The sequence below is a fragment of the Nycticebus coucang genome, chromosome 10 (genome assembly GCF_027406575.1).
Source record: "Nycticebus coucang isolate mNycCou1 chromosome 10, mNycCou1.pri, whole genome shotgun sequence".
NCBI lineage: Eukaryota > Metazoa > Chordata > Mammalia > Primates > Lorisidae > Nycticebus > Nycticebus coucang.
In genome coordinates this window covers 90,924,517-90,943,873 of record NC_069789.1, presented here as the reverse complement: position 1 = coordinate 90,943,873, position 19,357 = coordinate 90,924,517, and positions in this window count along the sequence as shown.

Sequence of the window (19,357 nt, the reverse complement as noted above, 5' to 3'; positions counted from 1 at the left end):
GAACTGGAAGCAGATCAGACAAAGATTTCTGCAGGGGAAACAAAGTCCAAAGGATGAGCAGCAAACGTGGAGTAAGGAAAGAATCAATAGGACCTCATGGCAAGAAAAAAAGAATGAGGTCAATGATAATGCTGGCTTAAAACCAGGGACTAGGAGAACAAATCATTGACCAAACTGACAAAAAACAACGAAAATGGGGGAGGCTATGATACAGGAGAAAGTAATTGAAGTTTTACATGTAAAACTTCAAAACCCAAGTGTAAACATCCAGTAAGTAATGACGTGAAAAGAGAACTAGGTATGAAGGTCGAGGATGGAGATGGAAGTTTGAAGTTCATCTTTAAAGAGGTGACAGTTTGAGGTATAAGAAATGAATGGGCCCATTGAAATGAGAAAGTACCATTGTCACTCAAATAATTATTCCTGATAAACAGCTTCTGGAAATAGTTTCAGCCAAAGAGGAGGATTAGACTTTGCAGAACACCTACAGTTGGGAGATAGTTATTGAAGTCAATTTAAAAGGAACTGTTTGAAAAATAGGAGGAGAATAAAGCTTTGTTTATTATTGCAGAGTTAAGAGAGGTTTTCATTAAGAAGGGAATGTTTAATATACTCAAGTGCCATGGAGAAGACTAGCTAATCAGGAATGTAGGAAAGGCCATTGGCTTAGTGACTTTCAAGAGCAAAGTTTACTAGAGTGCCAGAGGAAGAAGGTTGATTTGGCAAGTTATGGTAAGAATAAGCACTTTAAATAAATGGAACCACTGGCTTGGTACTATAAGCTTTAATAAGGATTCTTTCAGTTGCAGAAGGATTCTTCCTGCTTTAGCAGAAACCTATCAAACTAGTTAAAATTATAAAGAGGTTTTATTTGAAAAATAGCTTACTAGCCCAGAGACATGCTGCAAGAGTCAGGGCAGCTCCAGGAATCCTGATCCTGGAACAAAGCCCACACCCTAGCTTTGCTAGGTTGGGCTGCTGCAACAATATGCCACAGGCTGGGGGGCTTGAACAGTACACATTTATTTCTTACAGTTCAGGAGGCCGGGAAGTCCAAGATCAGGATACCAGCAGATTCAGTGAAGGCCTACTTCCTGGGATGGTCATCTTCTTGTAGGCTCAGTGGCAAAAAGAGGAAGCTCTAGTTTCTCTTTTTATAAGGACGCTAATCACAATGTGGGGCTCTATCTTCCACACCTCACCTAAACCTAATTATCTGCCAAAGACCCTGCCTCCCCATACCATCCTATTGAGGTAAGGCTTTCATCATGTGAATTTAGATGGGACACAAACATGCATTTATGCCCTTAGTCCACATAAAGCCTGTTTACTCTTCCCTGAGTCCCACCTGCTCAGGGGAAGGGCGTAGTCCTTCCCCTGAGCAAAAAGTCTCTGGGCCCACCTGCATGTGCTCACCTCAATGCATCCTCACCAGAACTATGTGGATTGAGCTGTGGAAATCTGTTGCTATATAGAGACAGAAGAATAAATGAAATGTAGACAGTAAAAAAAAAAAAAAAAAAAAAAAATAGCACAGCTCTACCAGAGAAAGGCAGAAGAGAGAGAGCACTTTTGATTGCAAATTGTTTTCCAGCTCAATTGTTATTAACTATTGCTTCTTACTAATACTGGCAAAAGTTTGCTGCAAATACTTCAATTAAAACTATACCAACTCTTTTCCCTGTGGTAAAAATAATTAGCATTTTAGCAAAGTCCATTTACTCTTCTTTCTGGACACACAGGTATATTTCATTTCCCTGCATCTCTTGTAGTCAGGAGTGGTCTCGTGCCTCATTTCTAGCCAATGGAATGTGGGCAGAAGTTATTTGGCAATTTCAGTCCTGGCTCTGACCTCTCATTTGTGCTCATCCATGTCCCTTTTTTCCATCTGGTTGACTGAGATGACCTCTGATCAACTTTGGGAGCTGCATTTTAAAGTCTGTAAAGCAACAGTCCTGGGACCTGGCCTGCTGAAGAAAAGCTGTAACCCTCACTGACTTGGAACCATCCTGGAGTGTTACATGACAGAGAAATAAAATTTTCTTTATTGAACCGTTATATGACAAGGTTTGTTTGTTACTACAGCTTAGCCCAATACAATTAATGCACCTCCTTTCCCATTCTTTTTCCTTCTTCTTTCCTTCCTTTCTTCCTCCCTTCCTTCCTTCCCACCACTATTTTAAGACCCTTACCATAACCCATAGACTTATAGCTCTCAATGATCAGGAGAAATTATTGTCCCACATTGAACATTTGAATACATAATAACAGCTATGTGGCATCCTGTACCCCTGAAGTATAACCTAATAAGGTAATCAAATGTTATGATAAATGAATACACTTAATAACACCTTCAAGAAATTAATGTCTGGCACTCTAGAGTTCCTGAAAAATATCTCAAAAGGTTATTCTAGTTATAAAAAATCAGCATTCCTAAGAGGATAGCCAGGTCATTGACATATTGAAGGCATCTGAAAACTATTTCTTAAAGTCACATATTTATTTGCTTAGTGTCACTCAGTTAAACAGAGGTAAAATAAGGTTAGTAATCTTGGAGAGCTAGAGAAACTCACACATGTGCACAGGAAGAATGAACAGAAATGTTCATTGTAGTGTGGTTCGCAATAACAAAATATTGAAAACAAATGAAATGTCCATCAATGAGAGAATAAACAAACTGTGACATGTTCATACCATGGAGTACTATTCAGAAATAAAAAATGAATTAACCACAGCTACACTTATCCATTTACAAACATACATTTAAGGGTACAGCATGTTGCAGAAAGATACGTGACACTTTATATGAAGCTTAAAAATGCACACTATAATCATATATTGTTTATAAATGCATATGTACATAGTAAAAACACACGCAAAATGCATGGGCATGAGAATAATTTCAGAGAAATTCTGAATTGTTTTAGAAACAAATTCTGGGAAAGGGGGCAGAAAATACAATTGGAATAGGTATACTGGGTTCTTCAAATATATTGGAAATATTTTATTTTCTAAAAATATGAGAAGCAAATACAACAAAATATTAAAGTTTGACAAAAGCTAGATAGTAAATAAAGCAAGCTTATGATAATAATCTCCTTACCCTTTTGTGCCTGTTATATTTCAAAATTTCTCAGATGCAGCGGAAAAAACCTTGGCAAGAGGAATTTCAGGGTTGGGGTGGGTGTGCTTGTGTAATCTTTGTCTTTGCTCTAGCTAGACAGCAAAGAGGAATATTATGTTTTTTAAGAGATCAAAACATTTTTTTTTTGCATGTAACTCAACTCATCCAATTAAGCTTTTAGGAATAGAAAAGGCAATGCCTCTGAAAGAGTTTTACCAAAACCCCCCCTTCAGTTTAGTACTCTACCTAAATTTTCACTAGCAGAGAATTATTCCTGCCTTCACTGCACAGTTTCCAGGATTCTAGCATTATTTCTGCTGCAAAAGAGATGAAGGCTCAATCCACACAGTGAGATGATGATTATCCTGTACTATGACTGGTTGGTTAAAAAGGATGAGGACATGGTTGTGGTACATGGGATGGGGGCAAAAGAGAAATAGGTGTGTGGCGTATGGGAGTCCTGCTGCAGATCAGCAAACACCAGCAAGAACTCTCTAGAGGGGAACCTCTGGGGATAGCATGATGTAATGGAAAAATGTAGACCTTGGTTCCAGTCCCTACTTGATTTCTTACTTTCAGTATAATGTTGGGAAAGTTTCTTATCTCCTGAGGCTTTTTTTTTTCTTCTTTTCTAAAAAGATACCTACATCAGAGATTGGCGGAAGGATTACATGAGACTTTAGTGAAGTGTTAGTACACCACCCATATCATGTCCTACGTCCCCCTTTCCTTCCATGCTACCACGGGACAGCTCAGATACAGTGGCAAGTGTCCTGGGCCATAGCTCAGGAGGCCCACATTGGGTAGCATTACAACAGAAGGCATTCAAAGATCAAGGACCTGTAGCAGTGTGAGAAGGAAGAAAAATGCAGGAAGGAAGGAGGGAGTGTATGGAATGTGTGCACCTGCCCTGCTCTTCCTAAAAGTATATGTAAGATATTTTCCCTGTTGCTGAGCTACTCTTAAGTTGAGGGTTTTAAACGCCCCCCCTCAACCCCCTGACCGACTTAGGTACAAATATGGCACTCAGAAGTTCAGAAGTTTAGAAATTCCTTTCCTGGGCCCAGTGAAAAGTCTACGTAACACTAACTGAAGAGACTTCTGAAGAATTACTTTTCTCTTATTAGTGGAAAAATAGCCTAGTCCCAAAGAAGTACAGCATATAGTTAATTTTTGAATAAAAAAAAATCCCTGGAAGTGTTTTGCTCCAATCCCTTGCCCCGCTGGTTCTTGTTTGTGCAATGTCCCTTCTTGTCAAGGATGGGGTGCTAGACGCTGGTTAGCCATGGAGAACTTCCTTCTTCCAGATTAGTCCCTAATCATTTTTTTCTTCTTCCTTGCTTTTGGTGAGTTTTCAAAGGGTCTAATTGAAATTAACAGTTTTTCTGTCAATAAGGCAAAAAGCAGGCATCAAACTAGGTCTATGAATGAGTACAGAATTGTCTTTCTCTGCGCCTCAAAAGAAAAGACATCTGTGCTGGCTCACACAAGCCTCTGCTATATGCCACAAGGTGCCTAACTCAGCCCCTGCCTTCTCAGGAAACAAATGTCCCTTCCCCATCTCTTCCCAACATCAAATAAATTTCTGATGGTCAAACAAGATTAAAAATCCCTTAAAGTAGGCTGTTGACAGTAGATATATGAAACACAAGGACAGAATTCTGAAGATAAAAATGATAAAATATACATCAGATGAATTATTAGGGAAAAGAAACCTAGTATATATCTGTATTAGTAAGATATAGAATAGACTTCAATGCAAAGACACCTATTAGGGATAAAGAGAATTCAACATGGAGCTAGAACAATTTTAGATAACACCTAATAGCACGCAGTGACCCAGCCTTGAAATTTTGTAAAGCAAAAATGAACAGAATTACAAATATTATACAATATACCTATAGCCAGTCAAAGGCCTTATTGACCTAGAATTTTTGGTTGTGGAAGCTCACCTTTTCATCTGTCCTGAAATACATGCTCTTTATTATAGCATTACTAACTTCTTTAAGAATTTTTTAGAAAAGTGAATTCAGCTTGATTTACTGACGCAATGCCTGTGTGTTATTTTTTCTCAATTCAAGCCCCCTACTGAATTTTGTTGTGTTTGATTTCACTTCCCAGAAAACTATGGAGTGATGTTTTTGAGAAAAAGAAGGAAAAAAGAGAATAGTAACAGTAACACAAAAGGATAAGATGTGTTCATTATTTTCCTTTAAATTGGAGGTATTAGTAAAATGTAGATGAAAAAGTTCATCTTAATTTTTTTAGTCCTTTAAAATATCAAGAAACTTATATGGCAGGGCTTTTATACTCTTCTACCTGATGGTTTTATCCTCAAGCCAATAGCCAGAAAATTGAAAATGTCCAAGAAAATTTTGTGTAAGTTTCTCATTTCTCAATAGAAAAAAAAATACAGAAATGTGAGATAGATGATAATAGAGTAAAAAAGCATAGAAATTTTCATTGACTATATAACTATATACAAAGATTGTGTTTATTCATTAGTATACTGCAGAACTTTGTGTTAGGAACAATTCTACCGAATATTTTAGTCAATCACTGTATAAAGGTGGAAGAAAAATCTATGCTTATCAAAATTTCAAGTGATCCAAGCCTTGAAAAAAACAGCTAATGCACTTGAATCACAAGATTCATTTCAAGATGGTCTTCATTTTAAATATATATTAGACAATGGGTTAGTAGGCTTCTAATTCTAGGAGAAATAAAATCTTCCTGAAGGAACATCCTTCACTATTTTAATTTTCATTACAAACGCACTACAATGTATAAAATTAAAGAGATTGATAATATCAACTACTGGTGAGGATGTGGAGCAACTGGAAGTCTTATACCTTTGCTGGTAGAAATAAAAAATAATCATGCAAAGAGAAATTTGTTAGTTTCTTATCTTACTGAAAATACACTTATTATAGGACCAAGAAATCCCATTCCTAAGTATTTATTAAAGAGAAATGAAAATAGTTATCTATATATCTATATAAGACTTATATACAAATATTTATAGTTTTATTCATAATAGTTCCAAGTAGAAACAACCTGAATGCACCACTGATTTATGCAATGATATGGATAAATCTCAAAAACATTATGTTGAATGTAAAAAAAAAAAGAGATAAAACAGTGTGTTTGATTCTGTTATGTGAAACTCTAGAAAAGACAAAACTACTCTATAGGAATAGAAAGAAGTTCAGTGGATTGACCAAGACAGAGATTGGGAGGACTGACTGTGAGCATAATAATGGATCCTTCTGAGCTGATGGAATTGTCCCTTTCTTGATTGGATTAGTGGCTAAATGACTGTGTCCATTTGTTGATCTCATTAAACTGTACTCATAGAATATGTATATTTTATTATATGTATATAATAGCTCAATAAAGTTGATTTAAAAATAGTATAATTATAGAAATCTCAGAAAAGTAGGAGACAGACCAGTGGAGTATGTAGTTGTAGAGACAGAAGCTCCATGAATACTCCTATAATGAAGGGTTTAAGTTGTAAGAAGTGAGATAGGAACAGGAGTTGTCATGGCTTGAGCTGCAAGGTAATGAACAAACTGTTGGTACACCTTGATTAATTCAATTAATTGGACATCTGTGCCCCAAACAAAATTCTCACTATGACTTGAGAGAATATTGTGTATTCAGAATTATCTTCAAGTCCTAAAGAATGCTGGCTAGGGTCAACAAGCACTGATAATCATGATTATGATGTTAATTCTTATATTTGATGGTATTTATACTTGGTGAATAATACATGTATACATTCACAAGAAATTTCCTATAATTTGTCACGTTCTCTTATTGAAGGACAATAATGTTGGTACCAAATACAAACTGAATATGATTTTACAATATGTGATAACATGCTTATATTTCACATGAATGTGAATCATATTCTCAAGTAACATCTCATTCTGTATCACAGAATGACACTTATAAGGATAACCTATAGTCCTAAAAAAACTAAAATTAGAAAACTAGATGTCATGATGGAATATTAAAGACAGAAGATAATTTAGATAAAACCATGAATTGACATCTATTCATTCAGCTTAAGTTTTTCCTGCTAAGAGACACATGTCTAGTGAATTCTAGGGACAACACTAAAATAAGAATAATTGTGAGGCGGAGCAAGATGGCAGCTGAGTAACAGCTTCCTTGCATCTGGGCACCGTGAGTATGGGGAGATAGGACTCCAGGCATCTCTGGCTGGTGGGATCTGCCTATCATCACCCCTGTGAGGATACAGGGAGTCAGCGAAAGACTTCTGGACCCCAACAGGAGGACTAAAACAGTGGAAAAATGGCACGTGGTCACGTGTGTTCAATCTGTCTAAACCCGCCCGCAACTGTAAGTTCTGTAGCAGCGAGACTGCAAACCAGAAAGGCATTACCTGTGAACTGTTTTGGTGTCTTTGGACTTGGCACTGAGTTGAACTGCCTTGGGGAGAGCCTGAGCGGAAATGCGGAGAACTTTGGCCGTTGTCTAGAGCCCCAGTCTGAGCCGCTGAGCCAGATGGAGCTAATAGTGTTTGGCTGTGGGTCACAGGGAGCCATTGTGAGCAATCTGCCCCAGCAAGTTCCGCCCTCAGGGTCGCAGAGCTACAATCGGGTGGGAGCTGGTAACCCAGTGACCAAGTAGCCTAAGGGTGGGGTCTGAGCCACCTTGCAGCCCTAACCCTCAGGGGCAGAGTGAGACCGGTTTTGGCACACTGGGTAAGTGGATAGCCACTTCAGCAGTGATTCCAGCGACAAGCACTTTCCTGGGAAAGCTTCTGCTCAGCAAGTTTACAAGTTCAAAGTGCCTTTTAAGTGGGCTGAAGAGAGATTTAGGGTGTCTACCTGCTGGGGTTTGAGAAATCAGCAGCCTCCAGTCGTATCAGAACTGTGATTAACATCTCATGCCCCAGAAGACCACGTGTTGCCCAGACAATATTCAACAATGTATACATACTGCCTTGTTTTTGGTTGTGGTTTTCTTTTTTGGTTTGGTTATTTTTTTTTTTTCTTTATTTTGATGTTGTTGATGTTGTTTCGTTTTTTAATTTCAACCTTTTCCATACAGATCCTTTTTCTTTCTCAATTTTTCTAGTTTAATTATAATTTCCCATTGCTGCCTTTTTCAATAACTAGAACTTCATTTTTGCTAGAGTTTCTACCACTATTATTTGGTTTTTCACCCAATTTTATCCCATACAGTTTTCTGTTTGCTTGTTTTGGTTTGATTTATAGCATTTTTGTCTTTCTTCTCTACTTGGTGGAGGTGGGGTACTGTGTCTGATCAGGTTAGCAAAGAACTGCTGACCTCAAGGGAACCACCCAACTGGGCACCCCAAGGAGGTGGGGTTTTTTTAAGGTTGTGTCAAAGTACCCTATTGTACACCTATATTGCTCTGTCTCCCTCTTTCTGTGCCTCTCTTCTTTTTGTCAATATTCCTTTTACCCACCCCCTCTCCTTTCTCTATTTTTCTTTTTTTTTCTTAGCACTCGGTCCTTCTTTCTTTCATCCCTTTTTTGCTCTTCAACCTTCTCACCCTTCTGGTCCTGTAACCCTTAGTTCACAGGCACGAGAACTTAAAGAGCAAGAGGCAGTCAAAGGAGAATTAGGGCAAGGAAAGAGATAAAAGAAATCACTCATGAGGAATAATCAGCAGAAAACTCCAGGCAACATGAAGAACCAGTTCAGAACAACCCCGCCAAGGGACCATGAGGTAGCTACTGCAGAGGATTCCACCTATACGGAAATGTTAGGAATGACAGAAAGGGAATTTAGAATACACATGTTGAAAACAATGAAAGAAATGATGGAAACAATGAAGGAAACTGCTAATACAGTGGAAAATAACCAAAAGGAAATCCAAAAACAGAATCAAATAAGAGATGAATGATATGAAGAATATAAAAAGGATATACCAGAGCTGAAGGAACTGAAACAGTCAATTAGGGAACTTCAAGATGCGATCAAAAGTACCAGCACCAGGTTAGACCATGCAGAAGAAAGAATTTCAGAGGTAGAAGACAAAGTTCTTGAGATAACTCAGATAGTAAAAGAGGCAGAAAAGAAGAGAGAGAAAGCAGAATGTTCACTGTCAGAATTATGGGACTTTATGACACGTTCCAACATACGAGTTATAGGAATTCCAGAAGGGGAAGAAGAATGCCCCAGAGGAATTGAAGCCATACTAGAGAATATTATAAAAGAAAATTTCCCAAATATCACCAAAGATTCTGACACACTGCTTTCACAGGGATATCAGACCCCAGGTCGCCTCAACTCTAACCAAGCTTCTCCAAGACACATTGTGATGAACCTGTCCAAAGTCAAGACAAAAGAAAAGATACTGCAAGCTGCCAGGAGTAAAAAGCAGTTCACCTACAGGGGCAAATCCATCAAAGTGACTGCAGACTTCTCTAATGAAACTTTCCAAGCAAGAAGACAATGGTCATCTACCTTTAATCTACTTAAACAGAACAATTTCCAGCCCAGAATTCTGTACCCTGCTAAGCTAAGCTTAAAAATTGATGGAGAAATCAAAACATTTATAGATATACAAACACTGAGGAAATTCGCCACAACAAGATCAGCTCTACAGGAAATACTTCAACCTGTTCTGCACACTGACCACCGCAATGGATCAGCACCAAAGTAAGAATTCAAAAATTAAAGGACAGAACCTAACCTCCACACTGATGCAAAAGATAAAACCAAGCAATGGACTCTTACAAAATAAGATGAATAGAATACTACCACATTTATCAATTATCTCAATAAATGTTAATGGCTTGAATTCCCCACTGAAGAGACATAGATTGGCTGACTGGATTAAAAAACGCAAGACATCCATTTGCTGTCTGCAAGAAACACACCTGGCTTCAAAAGACAAATTAAAGCTCTGAGTCAAGGGTTGGAAGACAATTTTTCAGGCAAATGGAATTCAGAAGAAAAGAGGAGTTACAATCTTATTTTCAGATACATGTGGATTTAAAGCAACTAAAGTCAAAAAAGACAAAGATGGTCACTTTATATTGGTCAAGGGAAAAATACAACAAGAAGACATTTCAATTCTAAATATCTATGCACCCAATTTAAATGCTCCCAGATTCTTGAAACAGAACTTACTCAGTCTGAGCAATATGATATCTGATAATACCATAATAACAGGGGACCTTAAAACTCCTCTTACAGAGCTGGACAGATCCTCTAAACAGAAATTAAACAAAGATATAAGAGATTTAAATGAGACCCTAGAACAACTGTGCTTGATAGACGCATATAGAACACTCCACCCCAAAGATAAAGAATATACATTCTTCTCATCACCCCATGGAATATTCTCCAAAATTGATCATATCCTGGGACACAAAACACATAACAACAAAATAAAAGAATTGAAATTTTACCTTGTATCTTTTCAGACCATAAGGCACTTAAGGTGGAACTCAACTCTAACAAAAATGCTCGACCCCACCAAAAGGCATGGAAATTAAACAATCTTCTGTTGAATAACAGATGGGTGCAGGAAGAAATAAAACAGGAAATAATTAACTTCCTTGAGCATAACAACAATGAAGACACAAGCTACCAAAACCTGTGGGATACTGCAAAAACAGTTTTGAGAGGAACATTCATCGCTTTAAATGCCTACATTCAAAAAACAGAAAGAGAGCACATCAACAATCTCACAAGAGATCTTCTGGAATTGGAAAAAAAAGAACAATCTAAACCTAAACTCAGTAGAAGAAAAGAAATATCCAAAATCAAATCAGAGATCAATGAAATTGAAAACAAAAGAATCATTCAGAAAATTAATGAAACAAGGAGTTGGTTTTTTGAAAAAAATAAATAAAATAGATAAGCCATTGGCCAGACTAATGAGGAATAGAAAAGTAAAATCTCTAGTAACCTCGATCAGAAATGATAAAGGGGAAATAACAACTGATCCCACAGAGATACAAGAGACCACCTCTGAATACTACCGGAAACTCTATGCCGAGAAATTTGACAATGTGAAGGAAATGGATCAATATTTGGAATCACACCCTCTCCCTAGACTCAGCCAGGAAGAAATAGAGCTCCTGAACAGACCAATTTCAAGCACTGAGATCAAAGAAACAATAAAAAATCTTCCAACCAAAAAATGCCCTGGTCCAGATGGCTTCACTCCAGATTTGTATCAAAACTTCAAGGAAGAGCTTATTCCTGTACTGCAGAAATTATTCCAAAAAATTGAGGAAGAAGGAATCTTCCCCAACAGATTCTATGAAGCAAACATCACCCTGATACCAAAACCAGGAAAAGACCCAAACAAAAAGGAGAATTTCAGACCAATCTCACTCACAAATATAGATGCAAAAATTCTCAACAAAATCCTAGCCAATAGATTGCAGCTTATCATCAAAAAAATCATTCATCATGATCAAGTAGGCTTCATCCCAGGGATGCAAGGCTGGTTTAACATACACAAGTCCATAAACGTTATCCACCATATTAACAGAGGCAAAAATAAAAATCACATGATCCTGTCAATAGATGCAGAAAAAGCATTTGATAAAATCCAGCATCCTTTTCTAATTAGAACACTGAAGAGTATAGGCATAGGTGGCACATTTCTAAAACTGATTGAAGCTATTTATGACAAACCCACAGCCAATATTTTACTGAATGGGGTAAAACTGAAAGCTTTTCCTCTTAGAACTGGAACCAGACAAGGTTGTCCTCTGTCACCTTTACTATTCAACACAGTGCTGGAAATTCTAGCCAATACAATTAGGCAAGACAAGGAAATAAAGGGAATCCAAATGGGAGAAGAGGAGGTCAAACTCTCCCTCTTTGCTGACAACATGATCTTATACTTAGAGAACCCCAAATTCTCAACCACAAGACTCCTAGAAGTCATCAAACAATACAGTAATGTTTCAGGATATAAAATCAATGTCCACAAGTCAGTAGCCTTTGTATATACCAATTACAGTCAAGATGAGAAGCTAATTAAGGACACAACTCCCTTCACCATAGTCTCAAAGAAAATGAAATACCTAGGAATATACCTAACGAAGGAGGTGAAGGACCTCTATAAAGAAAACTATGAAATCCTCAGAAAGGAAATAGCAGAGGATATTAACAAATGGAAGAACATACCATGCTCATGGATGGGAAGAATCAACATTGTTAAAATGTCTATACTTCCCAAAGCAATCTACCTATTCAATGCCATTCCTATCAAAATACCAACATCGTACTTTCAAGATTTGGAAAAAATGATTCTGCGTTTTGTATGGAACCGGAAAAAGCCCCGTATAGCTAAGGCAGTTCTTAGTAATAAAAATAAAGCTGGGGGCATCAGCATACCAGATTTTAGTCTGTACTACAAAGCCATAGTGCTCAAGACAGCATGGTACTGGCACAAAAACAGAGACATAGACACTTGGAATCGAATTGAAAACCAAGAAATGAAACTAACATCTTACAACCACCTAATCTTCGATAAACCAGACAAGAACATACCTTGGGGGAAAGACTCCCTATTCAATAAATGGTGTTGGGAGAACTGGATGTCTACATGTAAAAGACTGAAACTGGACCCACACCTTTCCCCACTCACAAAAATTGATTCAAGATGGATAAAGGACTAAAATTTAAGGCATGAATCAATAAAAATCCTCTAAGAAAGCATAGAAAAAACACTGGAAGATATCGGCCTGGGGAAAGACTTCATGAAGAAGACTGCCATGGCAATTGCAACAACAACAAAAATAAACAAATGGGACTTCATTAAACTGAAAAGCTTCTGTACAGCTAAGGAGACAATAACCAAAGCAAAGAGGCAACCTACACAATGGGAAAGGATATTTGCATATTTTCCATCAGACAAAAGCTTGATAACTAGGATCTATAGAGAACTCAAATTAATCCACATGAAAAAATATATCCCATATATCAATGGGCAAGAGACATGAATAGAACTTTCTCTAAAGATGACAGATGAATGGCTAACAAACACATGAAAAAATGTTCATCATATCTATATATTAGAGAAATGCAAATCAAAACAACCCTGAGATATCATCTAACCCCAGTGAGAATGGCCCACATCACAAAATCTCAAAACTGCAGATGCTGGCGTGGATGTGGAGAGAAGGGAACACTTTTACTCTGCTGGTGAGACTGCAAATTAGTACAACATTTCTGGAAGGAAGTATGGAGAAACCTCAAAGCACTCAAGCTAGACCTCCCATTTGATCCTGCAATCCCATTACTGGGCATCTACCCAGAAGGAAAGAAATCCTTTTATCATAAGGACACTTGTACTAGACTGTTTATTGCAGCTCAATTTACAATCGCCAAAATGTGGAAACAGCCTAAATGCCCACCAACCCAGGAATGGATTAACAAGCTGTGGTATATGTATACCATGGAATACTATTCAGCCATTAAAAAAAATGGAGACTTTACATCCTTCGTATTAACCTGGATGGACGTGGAAGACATTATTCTTAGTAAAGCATCACAAGAATGGAGAAGCATGAATCCTATGTACTCAATTTTGATATGAGGACAATTAATGACAATTATGGTTATGGGGGGGAAACAGAAGGAGGGAAGGAGGGATGTGGGTGGGACCTTGGTGTGTGTCACACTTTATGGGGGCAAGACATGATTGCAAGAGGGACTTTACCTAACAATTGCAATCAGTGTAACCTGGCTTATTGTACCCTCAATGAATCCCCAACAATAAAAAAAAAAAAAAAAATGGAGACTTTACATCCTTCGTATTAACCTGGATGGAAGTGGAAGACATTAGTCTTAGTAAAGCATCACAAGAATGGAGAACCATGAATAATATGTACTCAATTTTGATATGAGGACAATTAATGACAATTAAGGTTATGGGGGGGGAGCAGAAAGAGGGACGGAGCGAAGGGGGTGGGTCCTTGGTGTGTGTCACACTTTATGGGGCCAAGACATGATTGCAAGAGGGTCTTTACCTAACAATTGCAATCAGTGTAATCTGGCTTATTGTACCTCAATGAAACCCCAACAATAAAAAATAAATAAATAAAAAATAAAATAAGAATAATTGTTTTTTAGACTGTCTCCAGATTTCCAGATGAGGCTCACAAGTTTGACTGGTGAAAAAATGCCTTTTATGTTCCATTTTAAAGTTGAATCACACACACACACATATTCAAATTTATAAAGGAATTTAAATTTGAGTCATTTTAAATTTGAATCAGATATATATCTGTAGAAGGAATGTAAAAGGCATTTTTTTCATCACTCAAACTGGTGTGCCTTCACATGAAGAGAGTCTAAAATACAATTATTCTTATTTTAGGCTTACCTATAAATTAGAATCAGATATATATGTATATATATGCATACACATACATATCTGATTCAAATTTTAAAATATGCATATATAAGAGGATAATTTTAAAATGATTTTCTTACACTATTCTCAGATATTTTCAGTGCCTGAGTGGCATGGGACCAACACCAGCAAGATGCCAGCCTCTCATTAGTGAATACAGTGCTATTCTTTGGGTTCATTGTAGACCTTGCCAACTCTCAAGTTTCTCTGAATGTCTAAACCTTTGGATGGCAAAATCAAACTCAAGAAAGAAAAAAACCCAACACTTTTTGCTTTCTTGGTAGTTCTATCACATAGATTTCAGAATAAAGCCATCATTGGTTATGAATGTCTTTAATTATGCTTGAGAACCTGACAAATAGTTTTGAGAGTGACTTCATGCTGTGCTGCCCAGCTGAATGAAACTCTAAAAATTGTCCAATTGCTAAACCAAACATACCCAATGTTTGCCAAGAAAAATAATCTATTTTCTGGGCTCCATCAGCCTACCAAACATAAAATAAGTCAAAATTTCTCCACAATGGGCTTGCAATCTTAAAGAGACCTTTATTTTATACGCAGAAGGTCAAATATTTTTCAGGACCAATTTTCTTGCTGACCACATTGAGCATTGAGAAATCAGTGAGAGGCTTTTTGGGAAAGGTTGACTGGATGAGGGAAATTTGGCTTGAGAAAACAGGAAGTGGGTTTCTACTACTGAATATGGCCAAGAGAGAATGGGACTTCTGGATCACATTGTTGAAGGTGTGTGATTAAGGCCTAGAGACAGTGACCAGCCCTTCTGAGGCTCACCTAAACCCAAGCAAGGCTTATGCATCACTCCTCATTTAAGGACTACACTAGGCTAACATGGACGAACTTTTCTGCATGTTCTCCCTTTTCAGGGAAGGGATCAAATTGGGAAAGACCAATTTAACACTTTTAAGAAGTCTTTAGTGCAAACATATTTCATCCATTAGGGTAATGTTTTCCTCAGGCTTGTCCAGGAATAAATCCCAACCTTCTCCTCTTAAGATCCCAAAGACACAGCTGATTTGTTTTCAGTTGGGGCAATGAAATATTTAAATGGGAAACACATGTCCATTTGGTCTGGGGAGGACATGCTAGGAAGCTTCTTGTTTATGAGGCCCCCACTCAGCAATAATCTGACAGCCACAGAAAGACTAAACAAGCAACTAGCAATTAACTACTAAATAATAGTACTTCCCAGGAAGATAGCAGGTTTTAATTCCATTTAGAATACTTCTTACTTAATATAAGGTTTAAAAGATTCTTAATTTTTTAAAAGGAGGAAATGCTGTTAACAAAACCTTACTTAGTTGTTGCCCTTCTCTTACTTGGAACACAAATAATTTGACCTAAGTGCCCCACCCAAGTTCTCAGGATCCTGGATTGCTTCCTGTCCTAGGTGATGTTTCCATGTGGGTATTTCTTCCTAGCATTTGTTGGTTTGTTTACATCGATATGCTTCTCTAAATTTTGAATCCCAAGAAAAATCAGCTGAAAACTTAGAAAACACATAAAGTGTTGTTATCATCTGAGAGAATTAAATTTAATGAGCTATGCAGAGATTTAGTGAGTCAAAGGAGTGTTGGGAAATGGTGACATTTGGAGTGACAATTTATAGTTGGTATTTTTGGCACCAGGGCAGGAGCACATAGAGAGAAGTGACAGCAGTCTAATCAGTCTTGACTGTAGCCACTCCAATTGTGTAAGTGTGGGCTCATGGTCCTATGTACTAATGGTGAGACATTCTTGTAAATAAAATTAATATTTGTAAGTTTAATCATGTGGAATATTTTATACAGATTCAGTGAGTTCTAGTGTTTCTAGAAATAATATGTTTTGGAAGCAAAAGATGTTCCTAAATCAGTAATATTGAGTGTGATTTTTGTATCCTGCTATTAGCTTTGTTAGATGATCTGAATGTTATATTATGTAAATAATATTAATAATTTAAACAAATATTTTTTAGATATTTGTAATAATGAGTAAGGAGTGTAAGGAATGTTGGAAGTACTTAAAGAATAACTTATGACTTTTGGAATTTCTAAGAATTCCCAGAAATTCTAATTCCCTAAATCCCTAAGATCAACATCTTTCAGAATATAGAACACTAGTTCTAGCTAGAATTAGAAAGAAACATCATTCTAGAATGAAGTACTGAGGCCCAGGTGTTAAGTACCCAAGCAAAGAATGGTGAAAACATTCTGAGCTTAGAAATTAGAAAAGGTAGAAATAAGTCTTTTTCAGAGACTCAACCTCTAAGTGGCCTTGGGTGTGCCACTGGCCTCCTGACACTTGTCTATAGTATGGAAATATAATACTCATACTTACTGGATTGTTGATAAGGTCACATAAGGTTAGGAATTGTACTTCGTACCCTTTTATGTACTCTGGAGTAAAAAATTCACTCCATTACCTCAACAAAATTTTTGCTAAATTTTGTGCCATGTATAAATTTTGGAGGGGCAATAAATGAGGTTACTCATAAATAATAAATATTTTTTTAGACCTCCACATTAATGAATAAAGAGTTTAAAAAATTTTGGAAGTATTTCAAAGATGACAGGAAAATTGCTAGAAATAGCTTTGTGGCTACTTCCAAGTATTCTGCTCAAAGTAAAGAGCCTTCCTTGTGTATAAAATAGGATCAGGAAAGGGTGTGGCAAATGACTGATGGACTTTGAGATCTTGGGAAGTATTGCCTCCGACTATCTCTAGATTCAGTGTCTTTCCTTTGATGACTACTGGAAAGTCTTTTACCAGCTTAAAGGAAAAACACAAAAAAAAGGTCAGCTGGAACAGAAAATCAAAGGCTGACTGTCGCCCAAGACTGCTACCAAATACTTATGGTGATTAGAACACCTTAACCATCCAGTTTGTACACTGTTTCCAAATTTCAGTCATGGAACTAACATTTTATATTTTCCACAACATCTGTATACCAGCTGTACTCTTATGTACTTAATATTTTTCTTTAATTTGGCCCATTTTTTAACTTAGCCTTGTCCCAAACAATAATAAACAAAAAATTATTGATTGATGTGCAAATTATATTTCTCTAAGGCACATTTACATAACTATTACATATATCATAACACATTTGTACATAACCGTTACACCAAACAAACGTCCATCTGTGTACCATCGAAAATCATCTCATCAACTTCTGGACCACACTTTGGGAAGACTTACAAAGAGCATTTTCACTGAGTTTACTAACAAAGCCTGAAGGGAAGTCATCTTGTTTTTAGTGAGAAAAGGGAAGCAGACATAGTCAGTCCCACAGGGACCCTGCATTCAGAAGGGCCCTATGCTTGGTTTGATCCTCTGCTGTCAATTCTTGAAATTCTTAATTATTTTTGAATAAATGACCCACATTTTCCTTTTTCACTGGGTCTTTCAGATTATCTAGCCAGTCCTGAAGGGGTAAAGAAATACAAAGGGGTTGCATAAGAACATGGCTAGGTTGTGACACTAACATTTGTTTTTCATCACCAGCTTCTTTACAGTGAATTATTAAGTAGTCATCAGAAAAACTACCATTCTGAAACTACGTGAGATATCCATGGATGATAAAAAGGAAATGCCAGATACTTATTATTCAATATTGGAGTTTATAGTCAGGTTGAGGAGATAAGATTGATGTTCATTAAGAAATTAGGTATTCTATAAATAAAAAGCTGACTTGCTATGTTGTAGGTAATAATTACAATAGTAGTTTAGGAAAGAAAGAAAGACTTCTCTAAGGGCAGGAACAGTTGGAAAAGATGTGAGAGGAAAGGATTTGAGTCATTTAACAGCTCATCCATCTATTTTTAGAATGTCTCTGCTAAGCGTGTAACGTAAAACTCTTCAGAGACTAATCTCAGCCTCTCTGGCATCATCTTTAACCAGAATCCCCAAATACAGAACTGTCCCTAATGCTTACAAAACTCAGATCATGAGTAAAAATGGAGGCTCAAATACCACATATTTGAATATTTAAAAGTTATATAGAGAGGTAACAAACTATTAAATAAGATGCCTTATAAGTATTCTGTCTTGATCATCCTACCTTTGTAGTGATCAGGAAAGCTAGGTTTGAATTTAGAATTCTTGTACTCCTGGGAGTTCCACTCTTGAGCCTGGTGGGGTGGGGACAGCTGTTTCTTAGCTCCAGCTTGGCAGCCTGCACACCTTCTTTTCTTATATCCAGTTCCAGCCTGCAGTGTGAGGGGCTTTATACTCACCATGTAGACTCCAGGTTACACATTCAAGTTTGTCCACACACTGCAAAATAGCTGCCTATCTTAGTGGAGGAATGCTCACATCTGTAGCATGATCCACCTTTAGGAGGATAGGCTTTGAGGAAACTTATACAGGTGCTTAAGTGGGCTAGGGGGCCATGTGGGCAGGGAATTCTAGCTCCCGGGAGACCAGATTGTAGTCTGCAAAGGATGAGGGGGTTGGCTCTGGATTAACCAGTCCTCTTGCCTACCAACTTCTTATTTCTTGAGAGTCATGCAGTGGAAAGTCACTTTGAGGAAAGTCATTTAACATCTCAGATCTTCTGTTTCTTGATTTGTAATTATCAATATCTGCCTTACAGTGTTGTTATGAAGATGAATGATAGAATGTATAAGAAAATTACCTCTAACACAGACCTAGGACAGATGCTGCTGATATTCTCTGTGTTCTTGTACCCCAATTTCTCCTTTTCTCTACAAAGTGTTTATGAGTGTCTCTTGTGCATATGTCACTCCCTCTGACTTTTCTTTTTCACTTAGAACATCCACGTCTACTCTGTTCCAGTAAGACATTGTTCAAATGTCACCTTATCTTTGAAGCTTTTCAAA